The sequence below is a fragment of the Marmota marmota genome, unplaced genomic scaffold (assembly GCF_001458135.2).
Source record: "Marmota marmota marmota unplaced genomic scaffold, marMar, whole genome shotgun sequence".
Classification (NCBI taxonomy): domain Eukaryota; kingdom Metazoa; phylum Chordata; class Mammalia; order Rodentia; family Sciuridae; genus Marmota; species Marmota marmota.
Window position 1 is genome coordinate 23,645,237 of NW_026000153.1, and position 27,160 is coordinate 23,672,396.

General features: G+C 35.5%; 1 pseudogene; it reads left to right on the plus strand.

The window, feature by feature from the left end:
- The first annotated feature begins 1,938 nt into the window (after positions 1–1,938).
- LOC107146085 lies at positions 1,939–27,160 on the plus strand (annotated as a pseudogene).

Sequence of the window (27,160 nt, forward strand, 5' to 3'; positions counted from 1 at the left end):
TGCTTTTGTTTCTTCCACATCAAATTAACTTATTTAATAAAAGTTCCTAATACAAGATGATTTTATTACTTATACTCCTCATGTTGTACCTTTGATCTCCAGCTTATACATGCTACATATCTTCTACTATGTATTTATTGACTTACATCTCCCCGTTCCCCCATTTCCTACCAATTGTTTGTTCTTAGTCTGTGTATATTCACCCTTTTGATTTTTTGTAAAATTTCACATATAATTGACATCCTATTTTTTGTTGTTTTGTTTTTTTGTTTGTTTTGTTATGTCTAGCTTATTTCATTCAGCAGATCAATGCAATTTTAACTCCATGCATCTTTATTTGCCACTGCTATAAGTATTTCATCATCAATAAAGTCATAATGAGAGGATCTTTTTAACACAGGTGAGTTCTAGGAAAGCTAGCTATGTTGACATGTGTTCTGATGCCAGGTTCTGATTTAGATATTAATATATAATATTAGAGCATCTTTCTAGTGTCTTGGGTTAGGACAAATATTCATAGTACTAACACATAAATACAATCAAACACTATGTTGATATTAAATACTAACACTGATGTCAAATTGAAAATTTGTAACACATGATAGAAGAAAATGCAAAGACAAGGCACTAAAAATTTGTGAATTTATTATATTTTACATATTTAGTATATATTTTATAGTAAAAAAGTATAAATTTAGAAAGTGATATAAAATTTCTAGATTTTTATTCACTTGGGTATATGGAGAAAATATTATTGAAATAAAAAACCAGACATATTCCCAAATATAGTGACACATTTTAATACACATCTTCCCATAACTAATGGATCAAGGACATAGAAAGTTTTTAAAGAGATGTTCAATGAATTTGATTTCATTTACATGCTAAACTACTTGAAGATATTTACACTTTCCAAAATGAAAATTAATCCTGAATCAGAGTGCTATTAAGCTAGAAATTTTTGACTAAATTAACATTGAAAGATTAGTATGAGAAATTGAGAAATACAATTGTAATGACCTATGTGTCAAAGAAGTCAGTAGAAATTAGAAAATATTTAAATGATAATGAAAATGATAAAAATGAAATATGTGGGCCTCACGAAGCCATGATTACAGGGACAATTTTGATTGGAAACATATATATTATGCAAGATAAAGTCTGAAGACCTATTCTCTGTTCTCAAGAAGAAATAACCAAAAGAACATATAATGAACACAATGGAAGAAAAAGGAAAGAACTAATCTAATAGCAAGTAAACAATGAAAGAGAAAATAAATACATGTATAAATTGAGAAAGGAAAAGAGAGGAGGATACATTATCAATACCATAACTGATAAAAGGGACATCATTAGAATCTGACAGATAAAAGGAGACAAATGTGAAAAAATTATCTACTGGTAAATTCGAAAGTTTAAAGACTAAAATAAATTTTATCAAATTCATGTATAAGTTCATCATAATTTTGATACAATATACTGACAAGGACATTTGGGAAAAACAAATCACAAGGTATCTTATTTGTGGATATAAATAAAAAATTGTACAGAAATTTTTACAAATTGTATATAGCCATCTATAAGCATAAACTTAGTTTTAATTTTGAATTTATATATATATATATATATATATATATATAAATTTATACATATAAAAATCAAATTTTGAATATATATATATATATAAATTAAATATATATATATTGTAGATTGACACAATGCCTTTATTTTGTTTATTTATTTATTTTTATGTGGTGCTGAAAATCACATGTATGAGGAAGGCACTCTAGCACTGAGCCACAACTCCAGCCCCTGAAATTAAATATATATTAAAAAAAAAAATTAGAGGGGATTCAAGATGTTGGGCTGGAGGAGGGCTGCATTCTGTGTGGCTCTATGACCTGAGATTCAACTAGTAGAAATACTGTTCCTCTGCGAATGGTTAGAGGACCACTGACAGCTTCTCTGTGCAAGAATCAATGCTGCCGTGCCCAGATAGGACTTCTGGCCACCCAACGCAGAACCTCAGAGTGCCCAAGCAGGACCATTGGCATCAGTACCAGTGCAGGACTCCTGGCCACCCATCCACTCAGGAACTCTGGCCACCACTCCCATATGGTCCCCCATCTACCAATGTGGGGCTCTCCTAGTCGCATCCATCATGGGACACGACCATCATTGTCACAGTCCCCTATACATGGTAGCCTGAACCTGGGGGCACCACACAGGGTCTGGAGACAGCTGCCAGCCACAATACTGCATTCCACAGGGCTGCATCTCTGAACATGCCACTCACTGCCATGGCTGGCCCCACCTGATCCCACCTGACTCAACACCTGATCGCTAAAAGCAGCTACCTCCATCTTGGGGGCACGTTTGTTGCCATCTTTAGTTGGGGCAACCTCCAGCTTGGAACACTGGCTTGGGGTTAGAAACAATATCAATGTACCTTTAGTCTCCAACACCCCACTCTCTCTGGCAGCTGCTAACCCAACATAATGCTTGTGGTTACATGGCTGGTCTGTAGCTCTCAAAACCTGGCTTTAAACTGCCCAATACAAAACAGCTTTCTGTGGTAGGTGCACAGCCCCCAGAGCATAGCCCACAAGACCTCCAGAGAGAAAGGTTCCTGATTGGAAAGTAATAAGGGAGGGAGTAAGTGAAATTCATTTTAGAGACCAGGAATTGTGAGGTTTACAAGTGATTTAAGGAAGTAAGACCAAGCACCCACATTACATGAGCAGGACCAAAGAAGATCCTTGGGGTGTAGTCTCCCATCAGGGACTGACAAGTGATATATGCCACCTCCAGGAGCTCCGCCCCCAAGACCAACCCTCCCACACTAATAATCTTCACCACCCTGAGGGTGGAGATACCAGCAAACAACAGGCAACCCCACCTATTGAATAAGAAGGGAAGCAGGAAAGATACTGATATACAGCAAAAACGATCCTTGTATATCTTCCTTTGAGATTCATATTCTCTCTCTCTCTCTCTCTCTCTCTCTCTCTCTCTCTCTCTCTTTCTCCTCCAGCCCTCACATCCCCAACATTTCTGAAACCTAGTACTTTTCATGAATTAGGCTACTGAGGACTGGGATAACTGAATAGTATATTACAGTTGTGTTGTATATTCATTTATCTCCTATTTTTACATTTTTATTTTTCTGAATATTTGTTTGTTTGTTGTACACACTCTATTGTCTTCCGACTTACTTGTTTCCCCAAAATCACTTTATCTCTCTTCTTTTGGTACTAACTATTTTCTAAGTTTCCTTTATGCTTTCTAAGATCTAATAACTCTATATCCTCACCTCTTATTCCCTCAGCATCTCATCCAGCACCCCACCCCTGGTTCTTTGTCCACCATCAGAAACTATAGACCCTTTTGCAAACCTACTGTTTATATTGTAGATAACAATTGAACCCACCATTTCTGTATATTGTGACAAAACCATAAATGTCTTAATAGCAGCTATTTAGTTTAAGGTTATATATTGTTTGTATTGGGATCTGTTAATATTATTCTCCCCCATAAAGGAGAGATATTGGAATCTTGCTGGGACACTATAAGCCTATAGTGTAAAAACTGTAATGCCTCAGATCTGCAGTGACAGAAGGGAAGACACATGAACAAAATGAAAAAAAAAACAAAGAAAGAAAGTGCCCCAAACAAACCAAGATAACACATTATTAGAATCCATGGCCAGCACAACAGAAGAAATTTCAGAGGAGTTCAAGATGTACATAATTAAAATGTTCTTTGAATTAAAAGATTATCTAAGAGAGCAAATACAAGCACCAAAGATCATTTTGATAAGGAGCTACATGAACAAATACAAGAAGCAAAAGATTATTTCAATAAGGAGATAGAGGTTCTGAAAAACATCCAAACAGAAATCATTAAAATGAAAGAAACAATAAACGGAATTAAACACTCAATAGAAAGCACCACCAACAGAGATCACTTGGAAGACAGCACCTCAGACAATGAAGACAAAATATATAATCTTGAAAACAATGTTCACTGTGTGCAATAAAGATGGTAAGAAACCATGAGTGGAACATTCAAGAAATATGGGATAACATAAAAAGACCAATTTTAAGAATTATTGGGATAGAGGAAGGCATAAAGTTATAAACCAAAGGAACCAACAATATATTCAATTAAGCAAAATCAGAAAATTTTTCAAACATGAAGAATGAATTGGAAAATCAAATACAAGAGACTTGCAGGATACCAAATGTACAAAATCACAACAGATCCACACTAAGGAACATTATAATGAAAATGCCTTGTATACAAAATGAGGAGAGAATCTTAAAAGCCACAGAGAAAGAAATCAAATTACATATAGGGGGAAAACAATTAGAATGTCTGCAGATTTTTCAACCCAGCCTATGAAAACTAGAAGATCATGGAACAATATATACCAAGCTGTGAAAGAAAACTGATGCCAACCAAGAATCTTATATCCAGCAAAATTAAGCTTTAGTTTTCATGACGAAATAAAAAGATTCCATGATAAACAAAAGTTAAAAGAATTTGCAACTAGAAATCCTGCACTATGGAACATCCTCAGCAAAATATTCCCTGAGTAATATTCCATTGTGTATAAATGCCACATTTTTTTTATTGATTCATCCATTGAAGGGCATCTAGGTTGGCTCCACAGTCTAGCTATTGTGAATTGTGCTGCTATAAACATTGATGTGGGTGTGTCCCTGTAGTATGCTGTTTTTAGGTCCTTTGGGTATAGTCCGAGAAGAGGAGTAGCTTAGAGCAGATTGTGCTAAGTGAAGTTAGCCAATCCCACCAAAAAAACAAATGCTGAATGTCTTCTCTGATATAAGGGGGATGACTCAAAATAGGGTAGGGAGGAAGAGCATGGGAAAAAGATTACCTCTAGATAGGGAAGAGGGATGGGAGGGCAAGGGAGGTAGAGGGGAATTACATGGATGATGGAAGGAGACCCTCATCATTATACAAAATACATGTATGAAGATGTGAATTTGGTGTCAACATATCTTGCATACAGAGATATGATAAATTGTGGTATAAAAGTATATTAAGAATTGTAAGGCAATAATAATAATAATAATAATAATAATAATAGAGCTCATGTTAAAAAAATATTCCCTGAGGAGGAAATTAAAAACAACAATGAAACTCAGCAAAGGGAGGTATTACACTAAAGGAAAAACCAATCAAAGGAGAAACTAAGTTAAATATCAAAAATAAACAAAAATGACCAGGGATACAATTCATGTCTCAAAAATAACCCTGAATATTAATAGCATAAACTCATCAATCAAAAGACATAGACTGGGATATAGAATTAAAAAAAAAGACCCAGCAATAAGCTGCCTCAAAGAGATTAACCTCATAGGAAAAGACATACACAGACTGAAGGTGAAATGTTGGGAAAAATCATACTATCCACATGGACTGTGGGGTTTCCAACCTCATACCAAATAAAGTAGACTTTACATGAAAGTTAATCAAAAGGGATAAGGAAGGATATTTCATACTGCCTACAGGAACCAAAAACCAACAAGACATAACACTTATAAGTTTATATGCCCCAAACAATGGAGCATCTACATTCATCAAACAACCTTTTTTCAAATTCAAGAGTCAAAGAGATCACAACACAATAATTCTGGGTCACTTTAACACACCTCTTTCACCACTGGATAGATCTTCCCAAAATAAACTAAACAAAGAAACTCTAGAACTCAATAATACAATCAATAACTTAGACTTACTTAACTGACATATATAGAATATTTCATCCATCAACGAGTGAATACACTTTCTTCTCAGTAGCACATGAATACTTCTCTAAAATAGACCATATGTTATGCCACAAAACAACTCTTAGCAAATATAAAAAAGTACAGATACTAACCTGCATTCAATAAGATCATAATGGAATGAATAGAAATCAATGATAAAATAAGAAATAGAAGCTACTTCAATACCTGGAGACTAAATAATATGCTATTGAATGAAAAAATAGGTTGCAAAAAAACATTAAGGAGGAGATTAAAAAATTCTTGGAGGTGAATGAGAACACTGATACAATGCATTGAAATCTCTGGGACACTAGGAAGGCAGTTTTAAGAGGAAAGTTCATTGCATGGAGTTCATTCCTTAAAAGAAGAAAAAAATCTACAAATAAATGACCTAACGTTACATCTCAAAGTTCTAGAAAAAGAAAAACAAATCAATCCAAAAGTAGTAGGAGACAGGAAATAATTAAAATCGGAGATGAAATCAAAACAAATGAAACAACTGAAAAAAAATTGACCAAACATAAAGTTCAAAAAATAAATAAATAAAATTGATAAACCCTTAGCCATGCTGATGAAGACAGGAGAGAGAAAACTCAAGTTACTAACATTTGTGATGAAAAAGAAAATATTATGATAGACAGAAATACAGAAGATTGTTAGAAATTATGTTGAAAATCTGGATTGCAATAAAATAGAAAATATCAAAGGCATTGACAAATTTCTATAGTCATATGATTTGCCCAAACTGAATCAGGATGATACAAGTTAAACAGATCAATTTCAAGCAATGAAATAGAAGACACCATCAGAAACCTTCCAATAAAGAAAAGTCCAGGACTAGATGTATACATAGCTGAGTTCTACAAGACGATAAGGCAGAATTAATACCAATACTCCTCAAATTATTTCATGAAATAGAAAAGGAGGGAACACATCCAAACTCATTCTATGAAGCCTATATCACCCCTATTCCAGAACCAGCCAAAGACACATCAAAGAAAGAAAACTTCAAACAAATATCTCTAATGAACATACATGCAAAAATTCTCAATAAAATTCTTGCAAATCAAATAAAAAACCATATCAAAAAGATAGTACACCATGATCAACGGGGGTTCATCCCAGGGATGCAAGTTTGGTTCAATATATGGAAATCAATAAATATAATTTATCACATTAATAGACTTAAAGATAAGTCTCAATAGATGCAGAAAAAGCATTCAACAAAATACAGCTCCTCCTCCTATTCAAAACACTAGAAAAACTAGGAATAACAGGCACATATCTCAACATTATAAAAGCTATCTATGCTAAGCCCCAGGCCAACATCATTCTAAATGGAGAAAAATTGAATATATTCCCTCTAAAAACTGGAACAAGATGGGATGCCTTTTTTCACCATTTCTATATAACATGTTCTTGAAACTCTAGCCAGAGCAATTAGACAGAGGAAAGAAATTAAAGAGATACAAATAGGAAAAGAAGAATTCAAAGTATCACTATTTGCTGACAATATGATTCTATATGTAGAAGTGCCAAAAAATTCCACCAGAAAACTTCTGGAACCCATAAATCAAAGGCATTTCTGTACATCAGTGACAAATCCTCTGAAAAAGAAACTAGGAAAACTACCCCATTTACAATAGCCTCAAAACAAAAACAAACCTTAGGAATCAACTTAACGAAAGAGGAAAAAGACCTCTACAATAAAAACTACAAAATGCTAAAGAAAGAAATTTAAAAAAGCCTTAGAAGATGGAAAGATCTCCATTGTTCTTGGATAGGAAGAATTAATATTATCAAAATGACCATACTATGAACAGATTTAATGCAAATCCAATCAATATCTCAATGACATTCCTCATAGAAATAGAAAAAGCAGTCATGAAATTCATCTGAAAAAATAAGAGACCCAGGATATATAAAGCAATCCTTAACAATAAGAGTAAAGCAGGTGGCATCACTATACCAGAACTTAAACTATACTACAGAGCAATAGCAACAAAAACAGCATGGTATTGGCACCAAAATAGACTTATAGACCAAGGGCAAAGAAAAGAGGACAAAGAGACAAACCCACAAAAATACACTTATCTCATATTAGACAAAGGTGTCAAAAACATATATTGGAGAAAACATAGCCTCTTAAACAAATGGTGCTGGGAAAACTGGAAATCCATATGCAGCAAAATGGAATTAAGCCCCTATCTCTCACCATGCACAAAACTCAACTAAAAGTGGATCAAGGATGTAGGAATTAAATAAGAGACCTTGGACCTAATAGAAAAACTAGTAGGCCCAAATCGTCATGTCAGATTAGGCCCTGACTTTTTTTTAATAATTCTCCTATGGTGCAAGAAATAAAATCAAGAATCAATAATTGGGATGTATTAATACCAAAAAGGCTTCTTCTCAGCAATAGATACAATCAGTGAGGTGAACAGAAATCCTAGAGAATGGGAACACATTTTTCCACACACACATCAGATAGAGAACTACTCTAGGATATATAAAGAACTAAAAATATTAACACCAGAAAATACCCCCAAATAATCCAATCAACAAATTGGCCAAGGAACTGAACAGACACTTCTCAGAAGAGCATATACAATCAATTAACAATTATATTAAAAAATGTTCAACATGTCTAGCAATTAGAGAAATGTAAATCAAAACTATTCTAAGATATCATGTCCCTCTGGTCATAATGGCATCTATTATGAAGACAAACAACAATAATTGTTGGAGAGGATGTGGGGAAAAGGCACACTCATACATTGCTGGTGGGACTACAAATTGGAGCAGCCAATCTGGAAAGCAGTATGGAGATTCCTTGGAAAACTGGAATGGAACCACCATTTGACCCAGCTATCCCTCTCCTCCATCTATACCCAAAGTACTTAAAAACATCATATTACAGGGACACAGCCACATCAATGTTTATAAGAGCATATTTCACAATAGCTAAACTGTGGAACCAACACAGATGCCCTTCAGTAGATGAATGGATTAAAAAAGTGGCATTTATACACAATGGCATATTACTCAGCATTAAAAGAGAATAAAATCATGGCACTTCCAGGTAAATGGATGGAGTTGGAGAAGATAATGCTAAGTGATGTTAGCCAATTCCAAAAAAACAAAGGCAAAGTATATTCTTTGATATGAGGATGCTGACTCATAATGGCGATGGGGTGGGGTGGAGCATGGTAGGAATGGAAGAACTTTAGATAGGGCAAAGGGACTGGTAGGAAAGGGAGGGGAAATGGGAGTAAGAATGACAGTGGAATGAGATGGACATCATTACCCTTAGTGCATGTATGAAGACATGAATGGTGTGACTCTACTTTGTGTACAACCAGAGACATGAAAAATTGTGCTCTATACGTGTACTATGAATTGAAATTCATTCTGCTGTCATGTATAACAAATTAGTATACATAAATCAATTTAAAAAATAAAATAAATTAGTACACATATTGAGTTCTTACACAAAGGAATTTAATTTCAGCTTCATAATAAAAAAATAAAGTAATCCACCATATTGACTTAATTGATGTAAAATGTACATACATATGTTATTGCACTAATAGAGCAAAGTAAAACATTTTATAAAATTTGGTAAGTATTCACATAAAAAATTCTTTACAACATAAGAAGATAATAGTCTTAATCTGATTAAACTCATATAATTTATTTATTACAAACATTCTAGATGGCAGAACATTGAATTCCACCTCAAATTGCAGAGTTCATGTAAATAAGTAATATGTATTAATATTTGGAGATAAAATTAAAATTCATATTATTCACATATGATATATTGATAAATTTAATCTTTAAATAATTAATGGCAATTAAAATAAAAGTCCCTATATTTAAATACACAACACGAAATCTATTAGAATGGCATAGCTATCACGGAATATGAGTTTTTTAAGGGAATTGGAACACTTAGTTCTTGCCTTAGTTTCTCTTACTCCCTTAAGTTGTTTATTACCCTTTGCAAATTTGCCCTTAGCAAATTTCCTTGTGATGGTCCTGATGACCTGGGGTGGCTGTGATATGGCTTTAGTGTTGACCCAGTGACAGGAAGGGTCACAACAACCTGTTCATGAGAGATAGTTGTGATGTGGTCTTGAAATAATAGTTCCCTTAAGAGATTGTAATTAACTATGGCTGGGGTAGATTTGACATGCTAGTTTTTATTTTTCTGATGCTTCCCAGCTTTGATAAAGGTCTTGTTGCTACCAATCCTGTGATCTGTGGACTATTTGACGTAGGAGTCTGATGTCCTCCCTGTAAGTTACTGCCTTCATTGTTCTCTCCCACCCACTTGCTCATGAATATTTACTAAACACTATGAAATATAATTAATAAAGGCTTTTATTAAATGGAAGGTAAATCATATTCATGATCAGGAGGACTCAACATTAATTAATGAATACATTTGACACAACCACAATAATTGTCCATCCACTTATTGCTTTATATGTGTTAATGGGTATGTCTATAAGAGAAAGAGAAGAGTGAAGACAGAGCATATGTCCATTATAGGTTCTATAATTTACATAGAATTGAAAAGAGACAGAACTGCCTGAACATTTTTAAGAACAATATGGCAAGGCATAATCTACAAAATATTAAGAACTATTACAAATCTATATGTTAATGGGAGGGAAATGGACCAATGGAACAGAACTATGAAGTCAGATTCACACTGATATGAAGATCAGATTTATGACAAAATTTGAAATACAAATTTAAGACTAGGGAAATACATATATGCATTATTTTTGGTGCTGGGTCTATTATCTACCAATAACAAAGAAAGAAAAGTATAAAAATTACCATTACTCTCAGTTCATACAACATGCAAGTATTAATTACTGTTGGAAAATAAGTCTAACATTAAAAGGCAAACCAGCAGGGATTACATGACCTTGGCATAGGAAAAGATTTGTTAAACAGCATACAGAACAACCCACTAACCATAAAGATAATGATTGTTATATACCCAAATGTGAAACTTCTGCACATTAAAAGACACTACTGGCAATGTGACCAAGACAGAAGCAGTAGATATCTTCTGTCTCTTTTCAATTCTATGTAAAACACACACACATATATACATATATGTATATACATATACATATATATATGTATGTTAATAGACTTATATTTGGAATTATATCAATAAATCTTACAAAAATAAGCACAAAATTAAAATGTCAGATAGGAATGTTTAGGTGTATATGTGTATACACATCGACTCATGGAAAGGAATGTGTTTAAGAGCACTGGTAATAACTGTCATGATCTAGAAAGTGTCATGATCATTACTGGTAGAAAACATAAATTTATATCATAAAGAATTTATCAAGTGGATTATTATATATACAATGAAAATGAATAAATTATAACTTCAAGAAAGATAAATATAAAAATTACAAACATGATGTTGAGTGGAAATAGTGATTCATCAAGAACTTCATGTAGTCATTCCCCTTTGTGTTCAGTTCCAAAGAGTGAAAACATATATGATAAGACATCAGGATAGAGGTATTTTTGTGAAAGGGAGGAGGGGATGCAGCTGTGGAAGAGGTATAAGAAGAACTTTGGAATTTTGGACAATCTGAGTTTTTTGGGGGGCGGAGGTCGTTTTCTGTTATTATCCTTTAGGAAATCACACATATGAATAGCTTTTGCTGAAAGTTAGGTTACCTGGTAGGAGACCTTGGTACAGGTGATTTATTGAGGCAGTGCTCTTGAAGGAAAGTAGGAGAAAGGACAGGAAAAGACTCTAGGAAGGATGTCATCTTACATTAACTTTAGCCTTAACTTCATTCATTCATGCAAGGATTCTGGAACATCACTTTTATCCTTGTCAGATTTTAGGCAAGGGGGAAGAAACCTACCCCGCACACACCATCTTCTGTGAGCTGGACTGAGGACTATAATCTCTCCTCTGAGCTAACTCCAAGGCACTTTTTCAGAGAAGGGCCAACAGCTAGGGCAGCTATTAGCACGCAGCACTTGGAGTGGTGGATGGACACACTTGGTGACAAAGGATGGGACACCAAATCATCTCTTATGGACATGAATCCTACCATAGAGGAACCCACATATTTATATGTTTTCAGTCTTAAAACCATGGGTTAAGGTAATACATCTGATAGTGTACTCTGAGCACTATCCATAGAGCAAGAATTTGTTTATCAGGTTCACTATGACTACTTTTTAATACGAATCTTCTTTCCAGTCTCCTGACCCTCTAAGGATTTGTTTCTTTTTGAATACTTTTTTCATCTATAATTCATTGCCAAGAACTCTCTACCCCATAGTAATCACGTGCAAGCCTTCTTGTGTTTTTCATACATTTCACAAACTCTGATATACATTGACTATGAAAGTCTTTCCTTGGCCATGGTTTTTCTTATCCTTTTTTAAAATTTTTAGTTGTAGATGGATACAATGACTTTATTTTATTTATTTATTTTTTATGTGGTGCTGGGGATGGAACCCAGTGCCTCACACATGGTAGGCAAGTGTTCCACCACTGATCTAAACCCCCAGCCCAGCCATTGTTTTCTTAATGGCTTTGCAGGAACTTTTCTTTCAACTTTAACCATCCCTGACATATAATGTGATATATGCATCATCTATAGGAAAGTTAAAAGTTAAAGAGGACAGGGAGAAATTAAGGTCTGGTTAGTATGGTGGGACATGAGACTAAAGAGAGAAAGTAGGATCATACTACTGAGCTTTATAATTGTGTATTGCATCTTATTAGACCCTGGAAATACAGAGGAAAATGATTTCCTTTTAGAAAGATGTTGGGATGGTATATTGTTTCAGATTTATATTTAATAATCAATGGCCATATTAAATGAAGTAGTTATTTTCTATCTGTGATTGAGATGTATGCCTCCCTAAATAAGGTGGAGGATAAATCTAATGGTGGGATGGATAAGAGAATATGAAGAATTGATGAACTTTATATTGCAGCAATGTGAGTAGACAATGATGAAGATCAGATATGGGAGGGTTGCACAATGACTGATGGAAGGGTGGCATGTTACAGGAAACTTAAGCATAAAAATTCAAGGACTTTATCATGAACTCAGGGTAGAAAGTGGGAAAAAAGGTCAAGAATAACTGGCTTACTCTGAAGTTTCTCTTCAGTGTAACTTTTGGTAATGTGAAATACCAAAACATGGAAAGTAGGTAGAAAAGAAAATTTGCTGAGGAGACACATGATTTAGATTTTTTGACTAGAATTTGAAAACAATTTGGCAAATCTAGAAATTATAAAATTCAGCTGAAGGAAATGTACCAATCACATTTTTAACATAGTTCAGAAATTACCTGTTTTTTAAAAATTGATTTAATCACAAAAATATTGACCTCTGTGAAATTTTTAACATCCATAAATATACTAATATCCCCAATAACGTTTATTTTCTATTAACTAGCCAGTTGATTTTCCATTTTGCAATCTTGTGCAATAATTTTAATTATTATTGCAGAATAAGAAAAATGGCACTTGAGGAAAGTGTGTGACTATGTCAAGTTGATAGAACTGGAATTCTATAATTTTTACCAGTTCCTGGTATAATACTCTCTCTTCCATTTTACTATTTCCTTTGCTGCATTTCCTTCTGCCTTTGTAGGACCACTTTTTCTAATTAAAAGTTCATTTTAACTGTAATTACTCATCTGCTCTAGCATCATCTTCATATCTGTTTAATTTATTTGTCATCCTTAATAAAGACCATGAAAAAATAAATTGGTGACTCACTTATAATTTCTAAAATCTTGGAATGTCTGAGCTCAAATTAATCATAGATATTATGACACATTATTGATGAAGAAATAGATTCTCAAAGAATTATTCAAGTCTGAAATCCATGTTCCCACTGCACTCTGAGAGCTATTAAATTATTCTCTAATGTTAAGGCCAAGAATATTATCATGCATATCTTAATTATGTCTGTCAAATAGAACTCAGCAAACACATGTCAACATAGTGACACCCAAACATCCATCTATAATGCATCCTTAATATGGTAACATTAAAATAGAATAACAAAATTCAATAATATGAAGTGTTTATCACAGGACAATATAATCTCTTCAATATATCATCCAGTAAATCTTTTTAATCAGAATTCACATAGAAACACCAAAGCAATGCAGTCCTTAATCCCACTTCCAAGAAGCCCTCAGTGACCAACCTATCTTATATAATACAATTAATAATTAAAGTTAGAAAATGCAAACAATACACAGATACACAAAATTGCAAGGGAAGTTTTTTTTTTTCTCTACATCATCCGTAAAACATCTGACAATAGACATTTTATTCATTCATATGTTCATAACCATATTTATATAAACAGGCATTTGCTAATATTTTATCATACTATGAACACAGTGGGTGTATGTATATTTCTCAATGTCAGATTCCAGAAAATGCACACCTAACAGATATACCATATTTTTGTTTACAGGGAGCAATAACTCTTGCTTTGAACAAAAGTTACTTTGAGTGACTACTACCTGCTAATTCTTTGGATTAATGTACTTCCAAACTGGGGCTTGAACTCATTCCATTTATTTCCAGGCTCCTATTTTCTTTAGGAAAAATGATAGATCTGTCTATGTACATGCACATGCGTGTACTCTGATCCTGATGCTTAGTAAACACTCTACCACTAAGCTATACTTCAATCCTAAGATAGCCATTGTTTGTTTTCGTTTTGTTTTGTTTTGTTTTGTGGTGCTGGGGATCAAACTCAGGGCCTTATGCATGCGAGGCAAGCACTCTGCCAACAGAGCTATCTATATCCTCAGCCCAGGATAGACATTTCTAATTAATCGATTTCTAACATTCAAAACTTTTCAGGAAAAAAAAATACTCTTGTTTTTCTTATAAAACTTGTTTCATCCTAAGATTCAAACCTCCAGATTTAAGTGATTTGAACACATTACCAATAAATAATGTGATACCATAGTTTTTTCAAAAACAAAAAGTATTATCACCACAAAAATCAGCCTAAAGTTGCCATGTTTTAGCTTGTATTAGAATTTCTTCTCTTTAATCATATATAATTTTGCATTCCGCATTTATACGTAATTATATATTCCCAGAAATTTTTCCTAGTGTCAGTCTTCACTCTACTCATGCAAAGATTGCGTTAGGCAGAAGCATTCTAAACATTGCCTTTGAACATTAATATTGGTACAGATTTTCATAGTTTAGATAATCACTTATGAGTAGCTGTGTACATCCATGAAGGCATCACTGATTGTTTAAGACAAATACTTTGAAGTGGGATTACGGAGTCAAGAATGTGTATACCAATGTTAAGACACATCAGAGACTTTGATGTAGGGGTATAGACATTACTTATGTTTTTTCTTGTTGAACAAGTTTCTATCTATGAATAATGCACAAACCACTTCTTGCCAAGTAGAAAAAGAATAATGCCACAGGGAAATGAAATACATGGTTAGACTGGAAAGAGGAGGCTTTTGAGATGTGTTAGTGGGAGAAAATGTTTAAAATAAAAAAAAAAAATTAAAAAATACTAAAAATAACCAAAAGCTCATGATGATCTCACACAGAATTTTACTCCAGAGCAAATGACAAATAAAAGAGAAGCTGGGCATGCACAATATTGCTATGAGTAAAAATGTTAAAAATAGTTTATGGTATTAGGTAAAATGGAGTAGTGAATATACTTGATTTTCAGTATGTGCCATGGATTTAATGTTTGTGTTTTCCCTAAATTCACTTGTTGAAATCCTACCCCAAAGCGATGGTATGTGGATATAGGGCCTTTGGGAGGTGATGAGGTCGTGGTGATGCCATCATGGGGGTGGAATGGTGGATCTCTTTCTCACCATCCACACACTTCCATGTGAGGACACACCAAGTAAGAGGCCATGCACAAGCCCAGAAGAGAGCCCTCTTCAAAAACAGAACCATGCTGGCACCTTGATCTTGGACTTCCAGTCTCCACAATTATGAGAAATAGATGTTTGTTGTTTCAGTCACCCGTTGTAGTGATCTGTTTTGGCAGCCCAAACTGAATAAAGCAGTACCCAAGTGGAGAGCTGGGAATAAAGCTTATTTATCCTGGGGAAGGTTCATGGGAAAGAAGATAGTTTTCTCAATTGTACAGAATGTTCCTGTGAATCTTTGATGTAAAAGTCAGACCCAGATTCGCAGTAACAAGAGATACTCCAGGTGAAAGATTGCAGTAAACTGATAGAGTGAGCCCAACTCATTCCATCAGCATGGTCCCAGGACTTATTCAATGTTCCTTAGAAAACCCTGCAGAGGGAATTCAAGTTGAAGCTGCAAGATGGACTGTCAGGTCCCGAGACTACAAAACATGGTAAGATTGTTTACCCCACAGGTCTTGCGAGGAGTGGATATTTTCTATGAGATTTGAACAGTTGGCTGAATAGAACATGAAAGTGAAGATTTGATTCCAAAGATTTGAAGCCAGAAAGGAAAGAAAGATAAAATAGAGTAGACAAATAGCAGTGAATGATAACATCATAGCAGGATTGCTGTCCAGACGATTTGTCCATCCATCAGCATGGTGCTGGCTTCTAGAATGTTCTTCCCAATCTTTTCCTGGCAGAACAATACAATGCATAGCACTATCCTGGTTGGAATTTTGCTCTCACCTCTTCTCATAATGTTTTCCCAACCTAATGGTCCCAACCTTATTTCAGTTAGGGCAGTATACCAATCAATTTTCATTAAATATGATAAAAAATATTTAAGAAAGAAAGATTTTAGCTCACAGTTACAGAGGTTTCAGTCCATGGTCTTTGGTAGAGCTGTTTTGGGACTGTGGTGGCACAGAACATCATGGTGGGAGTGCATGACAAAGGAAGACTGTTCATTTCATGGAATCCAGGAAGAAAAGTGAGAAGAGGGAGTTGGGATCCCAATACCTACCATGGGCACATCCCTGATGACCCACTTCCTTATACCAGGCCCTGCTTCTTCTTCTCTCTCTCTCTCTTTTTTTTTTAATGAACAGAATGTCTTTATTTGTTTATTTTTATGTGGTGCCTAGGATTGAAACCAGTGCCTCATACATACTAGGCAAGCACTCTGCCACTGAGCTATAGCCCCAAACCTAGGCCTCGCTTCTAAAAATTCTGTTACTTCCCCCAATAGTGCCATGGGCTGGGACCGAGCATTTAATACATGGTGCTTTTAGGGACATTTCAAATCCAAACTATAGGAGGTGGATTAAGCAACAGATACTTACTGCTCGTAGTTTTGAAGACTAGGAAATCCAAGCTCAATCTACTGTTAGATCTAGTGTTGGCTGAGGACCCGCCCAGCTATCTCCTCAAATGGAAGATATAGAGAAAATGAGCTCTGTGTCTGTGTCTCTTCTTCAAAGAGCACTGACCCCATCCCCGAGAGCTCCACTCATGATATGGGCACCTCTGGATGGCTCCACTTCCTAATATCATCACCATGAGGTCAGGATTTCAACAAATGAATTTATAATAGTATAGGGGCACCACAAATATTCTATCCACAGCACAGCCTTTGCCCAATATTACCATTATTTACTTAAGTTATGTTTGCAAAGAAAAGCATTGTGTTTCTTCATGAAGAGATATCATAAATACACATGAACAGCAAGAGAAATAGTTCTGGAGGGGTTTCTGTACTGCTGCTGTGTGCATGAGCAAGGGCTGTAAGGGAGTTCTCCTAGGCCTTCCCTTTTGTGCAGGTGAGAATCTGGCCTTCTGTGTTCTGCGGCTCTGAAGCAAGATGATGTGGACTTTGGATAGGCTTCCTTCTTCTTAACCTCTTTGACCTCAATCTTCCCATTTAAGGCTGAGGAGACATCAAGAGCTCTAAAATATCTTGCACCAAAAAAAAAAAAAAAAACGGGGGCGGGGGGGAGAAGAAGCCAAGAAACAAGCAACCCTCTACTGTTTTAAAACTATTCCATGATTCTTTAAAAGGATAATGCAGCCAGGAATTAAGTTGTGGAAATAATAGATGTGAAAAACTTTAACAAAATAAGAAGCAGAGGTGCCACAAAAATACGTTCCTAGAACAGTTTTTTTTTTTTTCCCATTAAAATGAAATTTTCCACGGCTTGGTATTTTAATCAAAATTACACTGGGGAACTGAAATGAAACCATCAGACTGTAGTCAGTTTATTTATCTAACCAGAGGACCTTGCCAGTTTCCAAGCAATTTTGTTTCATTTTCGCATCTTGCTGTGTCATGTCACACATCAGAGGTGCAATTGAAAATGAAATTATCTGTAACCATGTCACCTTAATAGTATTTATTTAAAATGCTTATGTTCTTCTCTGGCACTTTATTAATTCTAAGAACACAGTATGGTAATTTTAACTAAGGGCTCTGCATAAAATTAAATTTTAAGATGTGTTGATGATTTTGTCAACAAGTAATAGGATTTGTGTGAGTAGCACCCATAGACATGTTTGCACCTAGGAGAAAAAGTATTCTGAAAAAAAAGCATTGCTTAATTTCTTTTGCTCTATCAAGAAAGAAAACTGACCACAGGGGCCAGAATGGACATACCCATTTATCCCCATGAAACGAAATCCAAAGGGTCCATTTAATAGTTAAGAAACTGACAGCTGGGGCCCTCAAGAGTGAATGATCTCATGCTGGGATGCTAACAACATTCATTTTATTAAACCATTGCTTTGAGCAAAATGTTTACATCTATGGATGAGGAACATGAAGTCACCTCTTCTGTTTTTTAATCAGACATAGCTCTTCTTCATCACTGAGTCATTTTTATTTTAATCAACAAAGATCTCCCTCACCACTGCTCCTCAGCTGGTGAGAAGGCTGCTGTTTCTCAGCATGGCTGTGGGAAGGGGCACACTGTTGATGAAAACTCTCTTTGTTTGAAAACACTGAATCTGCAATTTCTAATCTGAATGCTCTGTGTTGTTCTCATGTCCACAAGTCTGTTCAAGGTGTGTGTATGTGTGTGTGTGTGTGTGTGTGTGTGTGTGTGTTGTGGTGTTTATCTGCAGTTTGAGTGTGTGTGTGTGTGTGTGTGTTGTGGTGTTTATCTGCAGTTTGAGTATGTGTGTATGTATGTCTGTGTGCGTCTGCATATCTCTGTGTGTTTATGTGTGTGCTTGTGGAGAGGGGAAAGAGGTGTGCAGATATATGTTTGTTTTAGAAATCTTAATCCAATTGCTACATAGAGACTTGTCCAATGTTCATTTTAGTTATTGCCTTCATCAGTTCATATCTATAGAATTTTGCTTTCACCAAATGGCCTCAATAAGAATCTCCCTATTTTTATTAATTTTCCTTCTGTGTATTTGCACTGGTAGGCTTTCTAATGTGAGATTTCTGAACTCTAGTTTATGTACATCTTCTGTGCCTGTTTGCTTCTAGGAAAGATGTTTCTGTCGTGATTGTAATATGGACAGAAAAGGGATTCCCATGTGCCTGGACTTCAACTCTGAGGCCCTGCTGTGTGTATCCCATTACCCAGCTACCTGGCCTAGGGCAGGTGCAGGCTGATCCCACCTAATCATCCCACCCCCTAGACTTGTATGAGTTACAACGTTCTCCTCCTGTTTCTTTGTTATTTGAAAAATGTGGGATGCCTTTGGATGTAAGAGACTCTGAAGCACCTGCTGGGGTAAGAACATTAAACATGCGTTGGACTGCAGGAAACCCTCATGCACCACATCTAAAACCTCTGATGTCCAGAAAAGTCTCATGTAACAAAACCAGAAATGGTGGTAGCCATAAGAAAGACATTACTGTTTATTTTAATTTTTTAAAAGACCCATATTTCATATCATAATACGTTATAGAGACAGATTTAACAGAGAGAGAAAGGGAGGAGGGAGGGAATGGGAAAAAATTAAAACAGATGTGGATTTTAGGATAGCAAAATAATCTTGATTATAATAATTGGAAAAGGTAGTAAAGAAATAAAAACTAATTCCTGCTTAAATTTTAAGTGTGGAAATTCTAGTAAAGAAAATTGGAAACAGAACACAAGAGTTAAGGCCCCCATATCCTGTTGCTAACACCTTATGAAATGTCCCCCATCTGAGTGTGAATGAATTCAGTGACTCTTTTGTCTTGAATAAAACACAATAGAAGTAATGAAAAGCCCCTGGTATGAGTAGGCTAAAAGGAAATTCATGGTTCTCTTCTGGAAGACCTCTCCTTCGAGAGAAACCAGTAGTTGGTCATGTTAGGGGCTGCTCTGGGGAGGACCATGTGGAAAGGAAGTTGAACAGCTGTAGGCCAGCAACCATGGAGGAACAAAATCCTGTCAAAAATCACTTCAGTGAGCTCAGAAGATCTTCCCCCATTTGAATTTCCAGATGAGACTCCATTATCTGTTGATTCCTCTAGAGATTGCTGCCTTGTGAGTGACCTTGAAATGGAGGCACCCAGCTAATATATTCCTGGGTTCCAGATCCACAGAAACTATGTATAATTTATATGTATGTATGTATGTATATATATATATATATATATATATATATATATATATATATATTTATNCAAAGGAGTTCTTGTTTTTATTTTATTATATGTATGTATGTATGTATATATATATATATATATATATATATATATATATATATATATATATTTATATATATAAAATTATATACTAATGATTTTCTAGGAAACTCCATCTAGAGTTTGTCCCTCCTTGGTTTAATTCTGCTCACCAAAGTGCAAACTGGGTCTGCTCACACTTCACCTTTTGGGCAAGGATGTTCTCTGTATGATGCATACAGCATGCTAATATTGGATTGGGTTTATGATTTCAAATGTCAGGGTCAAGGCTTTGCAGATAAAGGGTCTATTCCTAGTCCTGAGATGCTGTGCAGCCACATGGTCAAGTAGGATTTTCAGCTACAAAGTGTCAGATTTGCTTGGTATCCATGGAGGACTTTGAAAGGATTAATGAGGATAATGTTAAGTCTCACTACATGATTCAGAAGAAAAATTCAGCATGACAAATATTCTTATGTTCAAAGGTAACCTATTTTTTCTTAAAATATTTTTGGGTTACCACAGGGACATAAACCTTTGAATAAAGTGTATTTTTGATCTATTTTTTAACTGTAATGAGACTGGTGACAAGCTAACAAAAATTCAGGGTGCATAGTATTTTCATCATGATGGACTGGATGGAGCCTCAACCAATACTCAGCCATTGTCACCCCAAAGCCATGTGCATTTCTGTTCTCTGCAGGGATCCAATATCAGATCTACCTCCAATTGACAACATGATTTAGGGTCAGTCTTTTAAAAACTTGAGTCTCAGTTTCCTCATCTTTAAAGTTGTATAATCATACTTACCACAAAATAATCACAGGGTTTTGTTTGTTAGTGATTCTCCACACCTTGCATTTGGGCATCTAACTATTCCATGGGCAGATGAAAGTAACATTGTGAATTGTGAAGGTTTGGGAGCCTAGTAAGAACTGCATAACTGTTTTATCCATTCTTCTAGTATTATTATTTCCTTGTAGGTCCAAATGCATGCAAGTATATCTCTTGATGTCATTTCAAGAAGCCTCATCAATGACATCATTTGGCAGAGAACCTGTCTGTTTAGGCAGATGTCTCATGTGAAGACCTTGAAAGTGCTAAGCATGATGGATGGATGTATTTTCCATCCTTGCCATGATTTTATTAATAAGCATATTTTCAAATACTTGTTTGATATATTCTTTGTTACTACTCTTTCTGCTTCTTCAAATCATGAGTTGAAGGACAGTAGCACATTGACAGCTACTAAGAGGACATAAATAAGTTATAATGCTTGTCATTGTAGCCACCTGGAACTTAAACTTTGTTCAGTCTCTAGAAATTCAGCCTGGCAATAGGTTATAAGTATTATTTTGTGACTTTATTATCAAATGACAACTTTTTTAAAAACAGCAGTTTAAGATGCATTTGGGAGTTGAAGATTTTGAGCATTGAGTACAGAAAGCCATTCCTACATGCAGATAAGTCAGTATTGAAGTGCTGTTCTTTAACTAATTTTCCCAATATCGCAAACTTAGAAATTTTATAAGAATGCAAATTTGTTAAGAAAATGGCATTCCCTTTTCAAATTTGTTGTGGAATTTCCAATGAAAAGACTTGGAGAAGCTAAAACATATGTGGAAGATCACAGGTGAGAAATTTTATACTCAGCCATTGTCACCCCAAAGCCATGTGCATTTCTGTTCTCTGCAGGGATAAAATGGTTTTCATTTCTCAGACAAGATTGCTACATGGAACCTCATCACTAAGTGATGTATAACATTGGAAATAAATATTGGAACCGGTGGGTTGTTCCTGAGATCACCAAGTATTAGTGTGTCATCTTCCTGTTATGTGTGCTAGAATGGCCTCTAAATATTCATATCTTCCTGGTGTCCACCAGGAGTGATCCCTAAATTCCCAGACTTTATGAAATTTTTAAACATAAACACAAGAATGTAAATTAGCTTAGAAGACAGGAAGAAAGAAGAAAGGGAGATAGGAACAGATTCATGTGTGCTCTTAAAAATTTCAAGCCTCTGGCATTTCATAAATATTAAAAATCATCTTTCTAAACATCGTGTCAGCACTTGCCTCTTTTCAACAATATCTCTGGCCAGTGCAAGTGCTGTGTCTTATTCTTCCAGTTTCTGTTGAGATACCCATCTCTGATAGGGAACATACTCCCTCTGGAGGTGTAGAGTGAGCAGTTTGAAATTTCCTCCATATTCTTATCATTTATAAATTGTCTTAGAAACAATTTGCTGAGTATTTGCTCTTGGCCCTGAAATTAGTTCTTGCAAAGGAATGCAAAGGTGAATATGGATTAGTCTTAGGATTCATTTGTTTACCTTGTGACTAGGGACCCATGTGATAAAAGACCTTCTTCAACACAGCTGGATGGAAATAGTTAGGGCACCTCATTCAGGATAAGTTAATCAGCATTTCTTCTCCTATTGAATGGAGGTGAGTTCCAGGACGCCTTATCATTCTCTTGGGGGTCCCTGAAAGGAGTTCTCATGTAATATTTGACATGGGTAGTTGTATTAGAGGCAGTGAAAGGTTACCTGAGAAAACCAGGCTTCCAAAAATAGAAACAAAAAATCAGATTCCTATAGAGAAACAACAGTGAATGGTCAGTGAATGGCACCAAAGAGAGACCAAATGGACAGTCATTTGTTCTTTTATCTTGAGATGTTTCCTTCCCAGGTATTCAGATATGCTTTTCAAGAAATCTTCCTCCTTTATGTTTTAGAGATACTCTTATTTTTTTTTTCCTTTGAAAATCCTCCCTTAATTACTTTGGCTGATGTGAGAGTGCTCTCTGCATACAACTCAATGAATCCTACAAGCCTCTTGGTTATTGAGATAACTCCTGGCGTAAGCTCTGTTGATATTAAAAAGGTATGTCTATGGGCACAATGTCAGTGAAGGAAAAGCAAAGAGCCCTAATTTTCTTAGGTCCTTCTTTTCCATTGTTGTGTCCCTTTTGCACGTGCTTTGTTTAACATCTCTAATCTGTATGGAGGGCAATGATCATAGATAAAGTTTATTTCCCATGCCAAATCAGTTACCATTTTGACCACCGTTTTGGCTGAAGGAAGTACATGCAGACACTTAGAAGAAGTTTTAAAAAGCAATCTATTAAATTGTCTCCAGGATCACCTAAAAGTTATAAAGTCAAGGTCAAGTGAAAAAATAAGCTACTCCATATCCTTGGATCATACACAATGGAGTTCCTCACTGGTATATTTACTTACATTCTACAAGAATGTTCTCTAGGTGACAAATTGTCTAATGGATCACCTTCATTTTTATTTCTGGAAATTTCTTATTCTTTTTGTATGCCTCACCTCATCCCCAATCTCAGCTTCCCAGCTGTTTTTCCCCTTTCCAGCTTTCCTTATTCTAAATACATATCCTGTATCAATTCTTCTATACACTTTTATGGTAAAATTATTATTCCTGTCTCTCTACCACCTAGCATACCTGCCCCTTTGTGCTGCTGGGAGAGAAGAACTAAGGCATCATTAATGGGGTTTTCTCTGCAGCCTGATTCTCCCCTTTCCTTTCATTCAAGCTCCAGCTGCAAGCCTCTCCTCAGAAGATGCCCTCCCTTGAAGTTTGTACTTATCCTTTTCCCTTTGCTTGGAAGAAACTTCCTTCTCCACTTCTTTCTTTTATGGCTTACAAATCCTCATTCAACTTTGGTGATTGCAGACACTTGCACTGTATTTTATTGTATTATAATTTATGTGAGAATTTTCCTTGTGTAATTCTGCATAACAAAAGGTTTTGTGTCCATAAGCTCCATGTACTATCTCTTACCTATCTGAAGCAAACTTTTGTATGAAATTTAAATTTAAATAACATGAATAATAAAGAATAAAGAATATTTACTAAAAAATACAAAAGTTATGAAGTGATTAATTAAATAGAAGAACAAATGACTACCTAGTTTCTATTCATTTTGAAACTGGAAATGAATACCGTACATAAGATAAATACGTAAGTACCGAAGAGGGTAAATTACAATGTGGGAATTTCTTCCATGTGGTTCTTTTATCTGTTCCTATTGGGACAGCACAATTCTAAACAAGTTATAATACTTATTTTTTAAATATCTAGTTTATTTTTTCCTCTGCATAATAACAGAAAACAATCTCTTTAAAGGTTTATGAGCATCTTGAATAAACTGCTTGCCCTTTGTGCTAATGACAGTTAATGAGTAGAATTATTAGAAACCATTGAGAAAACAGACGATGCAAAGTCAGATCCCATCAAGATCATGTGCAATGAAAGCTGAAGTTTAAATTCATATATCTTTATAAAGTTGGGGGTAGAAGAAAGCTGTGGGAGCTGCTAGAAAAATCATGAAAAATTGAACAGGGTCACAGCACTCAACAAAGCTTCTATTTTCCCTGCCAAAAGCTTTCTGGTGTCTCTTGTACATTTTCTATTCTAATAGAATGTAATTGTGTTGCAGGTCAGCAGTGACTGCTTGCATTCATAATGTCCATTTATAATAAAAATGCTATAATTTGGATTCTAAAAACATTTGTGCTGCTGACATAGTTTAAAACTTTTCAGGTAATTAGAAAACTCTATCTCTAAAAAATGCAAAGTTAATACATTAACATTAGTGAGTATGTTTCAGAGTTATTTTTTTTTCTTCATTTTTTTCTAACAACTGAAACCATAGCCCCAGGGAATGGTTATCATTTTAATATGAGCTAATTACCAGGTAATTTCCAGCCTTCAAACTCATTTTTTTATGGGACAGCAGGAAGATGGCATAGAGGATGGAAAGTGATAAGTAAAATCATGTTTTCAACATATGGAATATTTTTGTTTCATTTGGTTCATTATTATTTTTAAAAAATGTATAGTCTAGTCTCATTGAAGGCTATGGCAGCTTTTGAGATTTGTGTGTTTTCTTCACACGCAGATTCTGGCCTATACTTATGGAACCATGTCTAAGGGACTGGCAGTGGCACTACCTATCTTTGTGAGGGTGTTTTCCATCATGTAAAACTGGAGATAATTGCCAATGATTAGGAGAACTGAATGCCCAAGCTATGTCACCTTCACCAACACTGAACGATTGATCGATGATGCTGCAAAGAATCAGGTTTGAATGAACCCCACCAACATGTTTTTTTATGCCAATAGTCTGATAGGACGGAGATGTGATGATGTTGTCATCCAGTCTGATATGAAGCACTGGCCCTTTATGGTGGTGAATGATGCAAACAGGCCCAAAGTTCAAGTAGAATACAAGGGAGAGAGAGACAGTTTCTATCTAAGGGTGGTATCCTCTGCTTCTGACAAACATGAAAACAATTGCAGAGGCCTGCCTTTCCAATTCTGTGGTCACAATGCCAGCTTATTTCAATGACTCTCAGCATCAGGAAAACAATGATATTGGAACCATTGCTGGTCTCAATGTACTCAGGACAATCAATGAGCCAACTGCTGCTACTATTGCTTATGCTTCATACAAAAAATTTGGAGCTGAAAGAAATTTGCTGATTTTTTATTTAGGAGTTAGCATGATTGATGTATCAATCGTCACTATTGAGGATAGAATCTTAGAGGTCAAATCCATAGCCAGAGAGACCCACTTAGGTGGAGAAGACTTTGACAACTGTATGGTCAATCATTTTGTTGCTGAGTTCAAGCACAAGCATAAGAAGGACATCAGTGAGAACAAAAGAGGGTTCTCTGTACTGCATGGAAAAGAGCTAAGCACACCCTCTCTTCCAGCACGTAGGCCAGCATTGAGACTGATTCTCTCTATGAAGGAATTGACTTCTATACCCTCATTACCTGTGCTTGATTTGAAGAGTTGAATGTGGACCTGTTCCATGGTACCTCCATCCTGTAGAAAAAGCTCTTTGAGAGGCTGAACTAGACCAGTCACATATCCATGATATTTTATTGGTGGATGGTTCTACTCATATTCCCCAAATTTAGAAGTTTCTTCAGGACTTCTTCAATGGAAAAGAACTGAATAAGGGTATCAACCCTGATGAGGCTGTTGCTTATAGTGTAGCTGTCCAGGCAGCCATTTTATCTAGAAATAAGTCTGAAAATGTTTAAGATTTGCTACTTTTGGATGTTACCCCTCTTTCCCTTGGTATTGAAACTGCTGGTGGAGTCGTGACTGTCCTCATCAAGCACTTATACCATCATTCCTGCCAAGCAGACGCAGACCTTCACAACCTACTGCCAACCAGCCTAGTGTGCTCATTCAAGTATATGAAGGTGAGCACACCATGACCAGGGGTAATAACCTGCTTGTCAACTTTGAGCTCTCAGACATACCTCCTGCGCTTAGTGGTGTTTGTCAGATTAAAGTCACTTTTGATATTGATGCCAAGGGCATCTTCAACATCTCTGCCATAGACAAGAGTACAGGAAGGAGAACAAGATAACCATCACCAATGACAAAGGCTATTTGAGCAAGGAAGGCATTAAGCACAGGGTCTAGGAAACTGAAAAGTACAAAGATAAAGATGAAAATCGGGGGGACAAGATGTCATCCAAGAATTTGCAGGAATCCTATGCATTCAACATAAAAGCAATTGTTGAAGATGAGAAACTTCAGGGTAAGATAAATGATAAGGACAAACAGAAGATTCTTAACAAATGTAATGAAGTCATCAACTGACTGAATAAGAATCAAACTGCAGAGAAGGGAAAAAAAAAAAAAAAAACTTGCATGAAGGAAGAATTTGAATATCAGCCAAAAGAGCTGGAGAAAGTCTGCAACCCCATCTTTACCAAACTGTACTAG